This window comes from Parasteatoda tepidariorum, chromosome 3, assembly GCF_043381705.1.
Source record: "Parasteatoda tepidariorum isolate YZ-2023 chromosome 3, CAS_Ptep_4.0, whole genome shotgun sequence".
NCBI classification, from domain to species: Eukaryota; Metazoa; Arthropoda; class Arachnida; order Araneae; family Theridiidae; genus Parasteatoda; species Parasteatoda tepidariorum.
In genome coordinates this window covers 53064909-53073056 of record NC_092206.1, presented here as the reverse complement: position 1 = coordinate 53073056, position 8148 = coordinate 53064909, and the positions used below count along the sequence as shown (strand labels likewise).

The window sequence follows — 8148 nt, the reverse complement described above, 5'->3', positions numbered from 1 at the left end:
TAATTTGAATTTAATCGTGCAGTCGTAGAATTTTAATTAAATTTTATAAACTTAATAAAAGCGTAATTTACAGTAAAGTGTTAAGACAATATCAAAAATAAATGAACAAAAGATTAGTGGTTTAAAATTTAAAAAAATAAAATAAAAAGCTGGCTAAAATTTAATTTACATTTTTAACAATACCAAATCTATGCCGGAATAGCCTGGTCGGTAGGGCGCTTGTCCCATGTCCGAGAGTTAGTGGGTTCGAACCCCGCCGGCCGAAGACTCTCAGTGTAGTAAATGGTGACTGATTCACGTTAAATCCATCGAGTCGCAAAGTCCTCCATGTTCCCATCACAAATAAATACCTCTAGGGCTACTGGATTGGAGATCAATCGTTCTCTGATTCGGGTCAAATATTACGATCTGTGGATCAATGAATGGATGTATGAATGGGTTCGCCCTATAAACGGGTGTGACGTGTGTGTGGCTGAAGACGAATTCTTGGCCATAGATGGAGCCACTGAAAAGCAAGAAATGCACTCTCTGCCTTAAAATTGGTCGGTTTCACCAAGCAGGCTTGCTAGTGTGGCAAGTGGCATTAGAAATAACAACAACAACAATGCTAAATCTAGGTCCGATTTGAAGTCCAGTTAATTCATTATCTGAATTTTTTTTTTCTTATATCCAATTGTAATCCCAGGTCATTGTTTTGTAGTCCTCTTTTATCCGATTAAAGTGCTAAGTTGTATTTTCTTTATTTTGACAAAATCGATCAACGCAGTTTAGGCATGGATCTATTGAAACAGTTGAATCGAACTGTTGATAGTGTAGTTCCAATAAGACATTCTTTGTAAGTTTAAACAAAACTTAATTATACCACTAGGATCAGTCGCTTAAGGGAAAGAGTGTTCGTCCCCCAATTACGTGAACCAAGTTCGTGACCCGGCTGTGGCTGGTTGTTCTGAATTCTGTTCCCAGGTCAAGGCTCACCACAGTGCTCACGTAAAATATGCTCAGTGGTAGACAGATCATGGGTTATAAACCCTATGCCGTCTGGGTAATCGTGGCTGATTTTCATGATTTTCCTCTCCTTGTGAAGCAAATGCGCGTTTGTTCCATTAAAAAGTCCTCCAAAGTTTAGTTTGTCCCACTGCCTGATCCAGGAATTCACCTATATTCTGCGGTGGGTTCAAACTTACTTGACTCCTGTCACAGTGATGTGTGACGTTTTTTTTTTTCTAATTGTTTAATTTAATTCCTTTTTAGTTTAATGTTAGTTGTTTGATGTCACAGTGTTGTGTGACGATTTTTTTATGTCAGTAATTTAAATTTAATTTGATCAAATCTTTCATAGTTAATAGTATTTGTACTTTTCCTATTTTTTTATTTCTCTTCATTTTTTTTCTGTGAAGAGAATTGGAAATGTTTCTTTTCCTCTTACGTTAGCAACACATTTTTTGTGTCTTTCTCCTTTTCACCTTTTGCAATTCAAGGTCGTCTGACCCCACTGTCCTTCAAGGACGAATTCTTTTCCCTCACATTCTAATTTACGTCACCACTTAACTTCTTTTCCCATCACTTTCATGTAACCTTCAATTTTGCACGTGATTCTTCCGGTCGGTTTTTCTAGATTTTTCTAGAACCTTCGGGGTGTTCACGCCTTTTTTGGGGGGACTTCTTCCTTTTGACTCCTTTTTTGGTATGTTGTGGGAGTACTATTTGCACTGATTGGTGGTGACCTAATCGTGTGGTAATCCCCCATCCAATGACAGTCGTTCTCTCTCCTGCTTTTCAACTCGCATTTTCCCGCGCTTTAGGGACGCCATTATTATTATCGTTTTTGGTACTCGCAAGTACACTTCTCTCGGGGATTGCGGTGCGGCTGGTAAGCTGACCTTCGTGGTCAGCGAGCCATACCAAACCACCCCAAAGTTATTTTTTTTGCCATTTTTCGTTATTCATTAGTTATATTTTTTTTGCGATGCCTAAATGTATTTTTATGTGTGACGGACCACCCATCCCATTCCAAAACTGATACTGTTGTAAGATAATGAACAATTAAAAATAAACTTGTGAGCGAGTTAAGCGTTGTATTTTCTTTTGGTTTTCATCACTTCAGAATGTCCGATATTAGACCTGTCTCCATGATGTAAATAATATGTGGTGAGTAACATTCTCATATTATTTCCTTTTTTTTGACCAGTGTTTATTTGCACAAACGTAAAAAAATTTATAGATGTTATTCAGTCGTCCTTTAACTTTATCTTGACCACGAGCCCTTGCTGTTGGGTTAATTCACGTGGCACTTAAGCAATATGTCCTTCCACTATTTTCGATCACTTTTGGCCTTTTCTTTCCATCAATTAATGATGATCCAAATTTATTATCAAAATTTATTATTTAATTAATCTCCCTTTTTTTTGTTTGTCTTAAACTTTATCGACTGAATACCTCTGTCAAATTTTACAATCCATTTCTTTGTATATATATTTTAATTGTAACATCACCTTTAAATTTTAAGATAGTTATAATTGATACATATGACCCCCAATTTTAATTATAATTAATTTACTAATGGTACACATAACTTATTTTCCTTTTCATTAAATTTTTTTTTCGTTAGTACAACTCCGAAGTTATCCAGATTAGAGAGTCATAAACTCAGAATTAAGTCGGCTGTTCAACGCTGGCTATTAAATAAAATAAAATAGTATTAGGATAATTCTACAGTGGAGAGACAATTAGAAATTGATACACTTGTTTTCTTATGTATAATTTTTTTCACCCTCTCTAGTCTGGTACTAAGTTATTTAAAGCATATTTATGAGATTTGTAAAAGATGGTGACTATCTGAACTTGAGGCAATTATTGTGTTAAGGCATTTTGGGTGGAAGTTGGGTTCGGAATCTAAAACGTCTGCGTGTTCAAACTATCTCATTTGAAATATATTGTTTGTATATTGTATTTAACCAATAAATTAATTTATTAAATTTAATGTACTAGCTAACAATAGGTCTCTAAACATTCATCCTTTCTATTCTGTCTGCATGTATAGACGTATTCTAGTAACTAAAGAACGGAAGCATCAATTTGAAACGTGTTTCTTTTCAGTTTTTGAAAATTTTCTTGGGATGTTTGTAAGCAATTGCGACTTTCTTACGTCATGTTGTTCATTGTTGTTGTTGTTATTAATTTACGTCGTACTAGAGCTGCACAATGGGCTATTGGCGATGATCTGGGAAACATCCCGGAGGATGATCCGAAGACATGCCATCACAATTTTAATCCTCTGCGGAAGGAATGGCATCCCCTCTTCTGTAGCCCGACAACCTGCGCGCGAAGTCGAGCACTTTACGGTAGCACAGTTTAACGAGAACCAATACAGCACACCCTCAGTCCATACGCAGACTGATCCAAGTGGTCACCCACCCGCAGACTGACAGTAGACAGTGATGCTTGACTTCGGTGATCTGCTGGGAACCGTGTCCTAACGATCAGTCCACTGCGGGACCATGTTGTTCATACGCAATATCAAAATTATGAGTTTCTGTTGTTCAAACCAATTGTTATAGATCAAATTTTCCACCATAACTTTTGAACACCTTTACTGATTTTCGTCTTCTTTCTTAATTTGCAAACGTTTTTTTAATCATTTTATGTTAAATTTTAATCCCCTTACGTTATATTGCTCAGATGCAATATTTTTGTAATTGTTTCGAAGTGTGTTCATATAAACAGAATAGTTTCAAAATGTTTAAAAAAATAAATAAATTCTCTGAAGAATTTTAATTTCGTCTCATAATTTAAATGCTGAAGTAATAACGCATGTTGGAAACAAATAAGCAATCTAACATCAGTTATTAGAAACAAAAGAAATATTATAGAGATGTCGAAGATGACGTCACTTCACTTATCCGTCTTTTTGTAATCAATCCATCAAAGATCAATCAGTTGGTATAGGTATACGAATCATCAGATAGGAGTTATGGAAACGGAAGTTGATTGAATGATTGTGGAACACTGATCTAGTTCAGCTTCTGACTTTGATATCTCTATAATAAGCCTTCACAGGTATAAAATTTTAGTCATAAATTAGAAAACATATGGCATAATTCTTTATAAGACTATTAAGAAAACTATTAAGAAAATTAAAATTTGTTTGTTTAAAAATGATAGAATGTGCCGAACTTAAACAAAGCTTCTTTTAATTACAGCACTATATGTGTTTTGTCAAATCTCATTGGAAAATACCAAACGAAACATAAAATTTAACAGCACGAACATATAAGGTGTTAAGAAAACTATTGTCACTGGGGCAACATATATTATTAATATGTATCTTAGAATTTTTGTCAAAAACAAAAATCCACAAAATGGGATTGAAAATCATTATTTAACCGAGGAAAATACAAAAATTCTATCAAAATCTCATCAATTAGAATAGAGGAAGGTGGATGTAACAAACATCAAAACAGCTTTAAATTGGAAGTTGAAACTTGAAGGTGTTTCTAGTAATCATCTTTCAACTTTAATAATCTCATAATCATCTAATAATCTAGTTTTTAATAATCATCCTTCAAAACACATTATTAATATTAAATATTTACTTGAACTGAATTTCTATTCAAATTCTTTTAAAATATTTTTATATGGATATTTTCATCACACATAATTTGATGTCTTTTTCATCAATAATACTCAGAAAAAAACACCAAATAAAACTGTGTTTGGGGTGAAACTTGAGAGGAAAAAAAAGATTCAGAAGAAATAACTTCAATCATGATCGTTGAGAGGGGGAAAGATACATGAGATAATATGAGATTTATTTATAAGAGCAAAATCAAAATTTATATCTTTTATGAAATTTTTTTATGTAAGATTTAGATATCCCGTATCAGGCTTTAGATTTAATTAAAAATATAAACTAGATCTTCTTCCAATATTGAAAAAATGAAAATATGAAAGTGATTTATAAGAAGAACAAGAAAAATTTCAATAACTTAAATATTTTTCTTTCATACCAGTTTCAAGTCCAAAATCATTATTATCAATGCTAGTTTTACTTCTATTTTTATCTAAAGGATAGCTTACTCATTCATGCAAAAGAAAGTTGTTATTTTTTAATTGATGTTATAAAAATCTTAAATATTGCTAATATAGAATATATATATATATATATATTTGACATCTCGCCATTTCCTGAAATCGGTTCTTAATTTCTTAAAAATTTTTTTTGTCTCTGACTCTGTCTTGTTTGATTTCTTCATAGTGCTTCTCTGTAATTAACTTATTTTCAATATCCTTACCGATTTTATCCTCACCTTCCCTGACCTGAGAAATTATTGAGTTGCAAAAAATGAAGCTTCGATTTTTACTGATTGAATCGTGGCAGTCTAAAAGACCTCGTGATCCGTAATTCGAAGAACTTTAAAATTTCAAGATCCCGGACAATATTCACAAAATACTTGACTGCTTATGTTTCACGAATTTCGGACGAGCAACCTGGAAAACGGATAGTGCGATAATGCAAAGAAGATTTTCTGATAATTTTTGTACTCTCAACTTTAGTTGAAGGCCGTACAACCCTAAAATACAATTATCACTAAATCTGAATTCTAATACAGAAATTAACGCATCTGATTTTTTTCTTTTGTTTTCGGGTAAAGTACGTAAAATATCTGCAGAAACATCATCCAATGATATTGACAGCATTCAAAGTATCAACTGAGTTGTTTACTTTGGCAGTCATATTGAGTTATGTTTTAAACACAGCCCAACTGTCTTTACCATTAAAAATCTGAATTTTCAAGTTTTTGGTCATGAGTTTCTAGATTAAATGCTGAGCTGTGATGGCTCAGGGGATAGAGCGCTTGCCTTCCAATGAGGCGGACCGGGTTCGAATCCCAGTCGATGTGAATTCCGCATCCAGCTTTGCCCCGACTACAATGCTGACGTAAAATATCCTCAGCGGTAGACGGATAATGGGTTAGGATCATGGGAGGTTCTCGTGGTCTTCCTTTTCATGTAACGCAAATGCGGGTTAGCTCTACCAAAAAGTCCTCAACGAAGAGCTTCTAAGAGCTCCTGTTTTTTTCCCGGTGCATCAATGAATGCTTTCGTTATGCTATTGTTTATTGCAGGAGTTTGATCAGTGGAAATTCATTTGTGGAAATAATATCTAAACACAAAGTACCTCTCTTCGTTTGTGAAGTTTCCTCACTCCACTGAAAATTCTTTATCTTTTCAATGTTCCGTAAATTTGCCATAATCAGTCTTATCAATTTTACTTCCTGACACAAAATGTTGCATTCTGTTTTAATGACGAGTGCTTTTTAAGAAACAAGGGAGATGAAACAATACAATAATGCAATGATGAATGAAGGTAAACACAAATGACGAACAGATACATCGTAACGATCATTTATTCAACCACAAATGCTCTAATCGAACATTCACAAGCTATCCTGCGAGTTTACAATTCGATCTGATATATTTTTTGTCAAAAAGAACATCGCAGTCTCGCGATTATGGTTTCCATGTGAACAGTATGGTGCATAATTATTATAACTTTCATTGGATAGCTTATAACTTAAATGGTACAAATCATGTATTTATAGTAAAACTTGCATAAGCATTGAACCTTTATAACAATATTATGTTGTATTCACCATCTATCAAAAAAAAAAAAAAAAAAAAAAAACCTCACGGAAGTCTTGAGATCCTCTTATAACGTCATGGCAGTGACGTGGCTATTTTTTTTGTTGTTGACGTTCCGGGTTTGTTTGTATAAACTCGGAATATTCAGTTGCTCTAAACTTAATTTTTGTGTCACGTTTTTGCGAAAAAATGTGTTCTTCATATTTAAAATGTCAAATGAAGATATGAAAAAGAAATAACTATTGATACGTAATTACCTGAGTACTGTGGTGCGGATTTAAGCAATTTAGCTTACACCAGCAGAAATTCTTCCACCCGAATCTTTTACCGGGAGTTTTATCAACCTCTACAAATACTAACTTCTACATTGGAAAACATAAAACATGGTCGAGAAGAAGGTAAATACGCGTAAATTTCTAATTGTGATGTAAGAGAAGTCTAAGCGGAAGTTACTTCACTTACCTATCGTTTGGCAATTTATCAATTATTAATGTGTTGGAAAACAACCAACATATGTCTATGTTGGTTGCTATTTAGCAGTATATATTGAAATCGGAATACTCATCGTCTGATAGGAACTGCTAGTTGCTATTCACGATCTCAAAATTATAACAATTGAGTGATTTAGTGCACTCAAGGATGCATTTCAGCCTTTGGTTGGATATCCCAATTTTCGTGATTAAGAAGCAAACTAATTAATATTTGTAATGTAGTCTTCATAACTGATAGATAGATTGCTAAATGAAAGCTTATATATTCTTAGAAGTTATTAATCTGAGACAATCATCTGAATCATAATTTTTGTCTGGGGTCAATCTCTTATTAAACTTTTGTTAAATCTGTGTTGGTACTTCTGCTCAATTTCTCTTGTTTTATTTACTTAAAAAAATTTATTAAATAAAAGTAGCTTTTTTAAGTTGTTTAAGATAATTTAAAGATTAGATTAAAAATATCCGCTGTTAAACGTTAATATAAGTTAATCTATAAATAATATCCCTTTTAAACATAAAGCTTAAATAATAATCAAAACCCTAATAGGTGTTACGACAAAAGCTCTTACTACTTTACTCTTACCATCGGTACGAAAACCTGAAATACTATTTGAAGTTATTTTTTATGAAGTATAATAAGTTAAGTATATTTTAAGTACATATATATATATATATATATATTATATATATATATATATGTAACATAAAAAGCTTCAATTAATCTTTTTATGTTAGTTTCTTTGCTATAAAACTTCATCCTAATTAATTATTCTATTTGAAATACTTTCTCACACTTTTAAAAGCCACATCCTGTTCTTAAATCTATTTTTGGCTCAACTATGCATTTAATTAAGAGCAGGACATTTTTCCCTTTGCTCTTGTGTGGGAAACGTTCGATCTATCTCATAAACCAATAGCAACTACTAAGATTTCCCTCTTTCCCTAAATTAAGACATTTTACGGATTTTACTTTGCAAGATTTTCCCTAACATATAACCAAGGAGCGCAACTTTTC

At 32.9% G+C, this 8148-nt stretch overlaps 1 protein-coding gene across 2 annotated transcripts in view; it reads left to right on the top strand.

The window, feature by feature from the left end:
- Positions 1-1198: 1198 nt before the first annotated feature.
- LOC107452795 (mesotocin receptor-like) overlaps positions 1199-8148 on the top strand; it is a 93811-nt gene continuing 86861 nt past the window's right edge. For both annotated transcript variants that reach the window (XM_016069376.3, XM_043046986.2), the window contains exon 1: positions 1199-2148. The gene's annotated coding sequence lies outside the window, so the exon portion shown is untranslated. The remainder of the gene's footprint in view (positions 2149-8148) is intronic.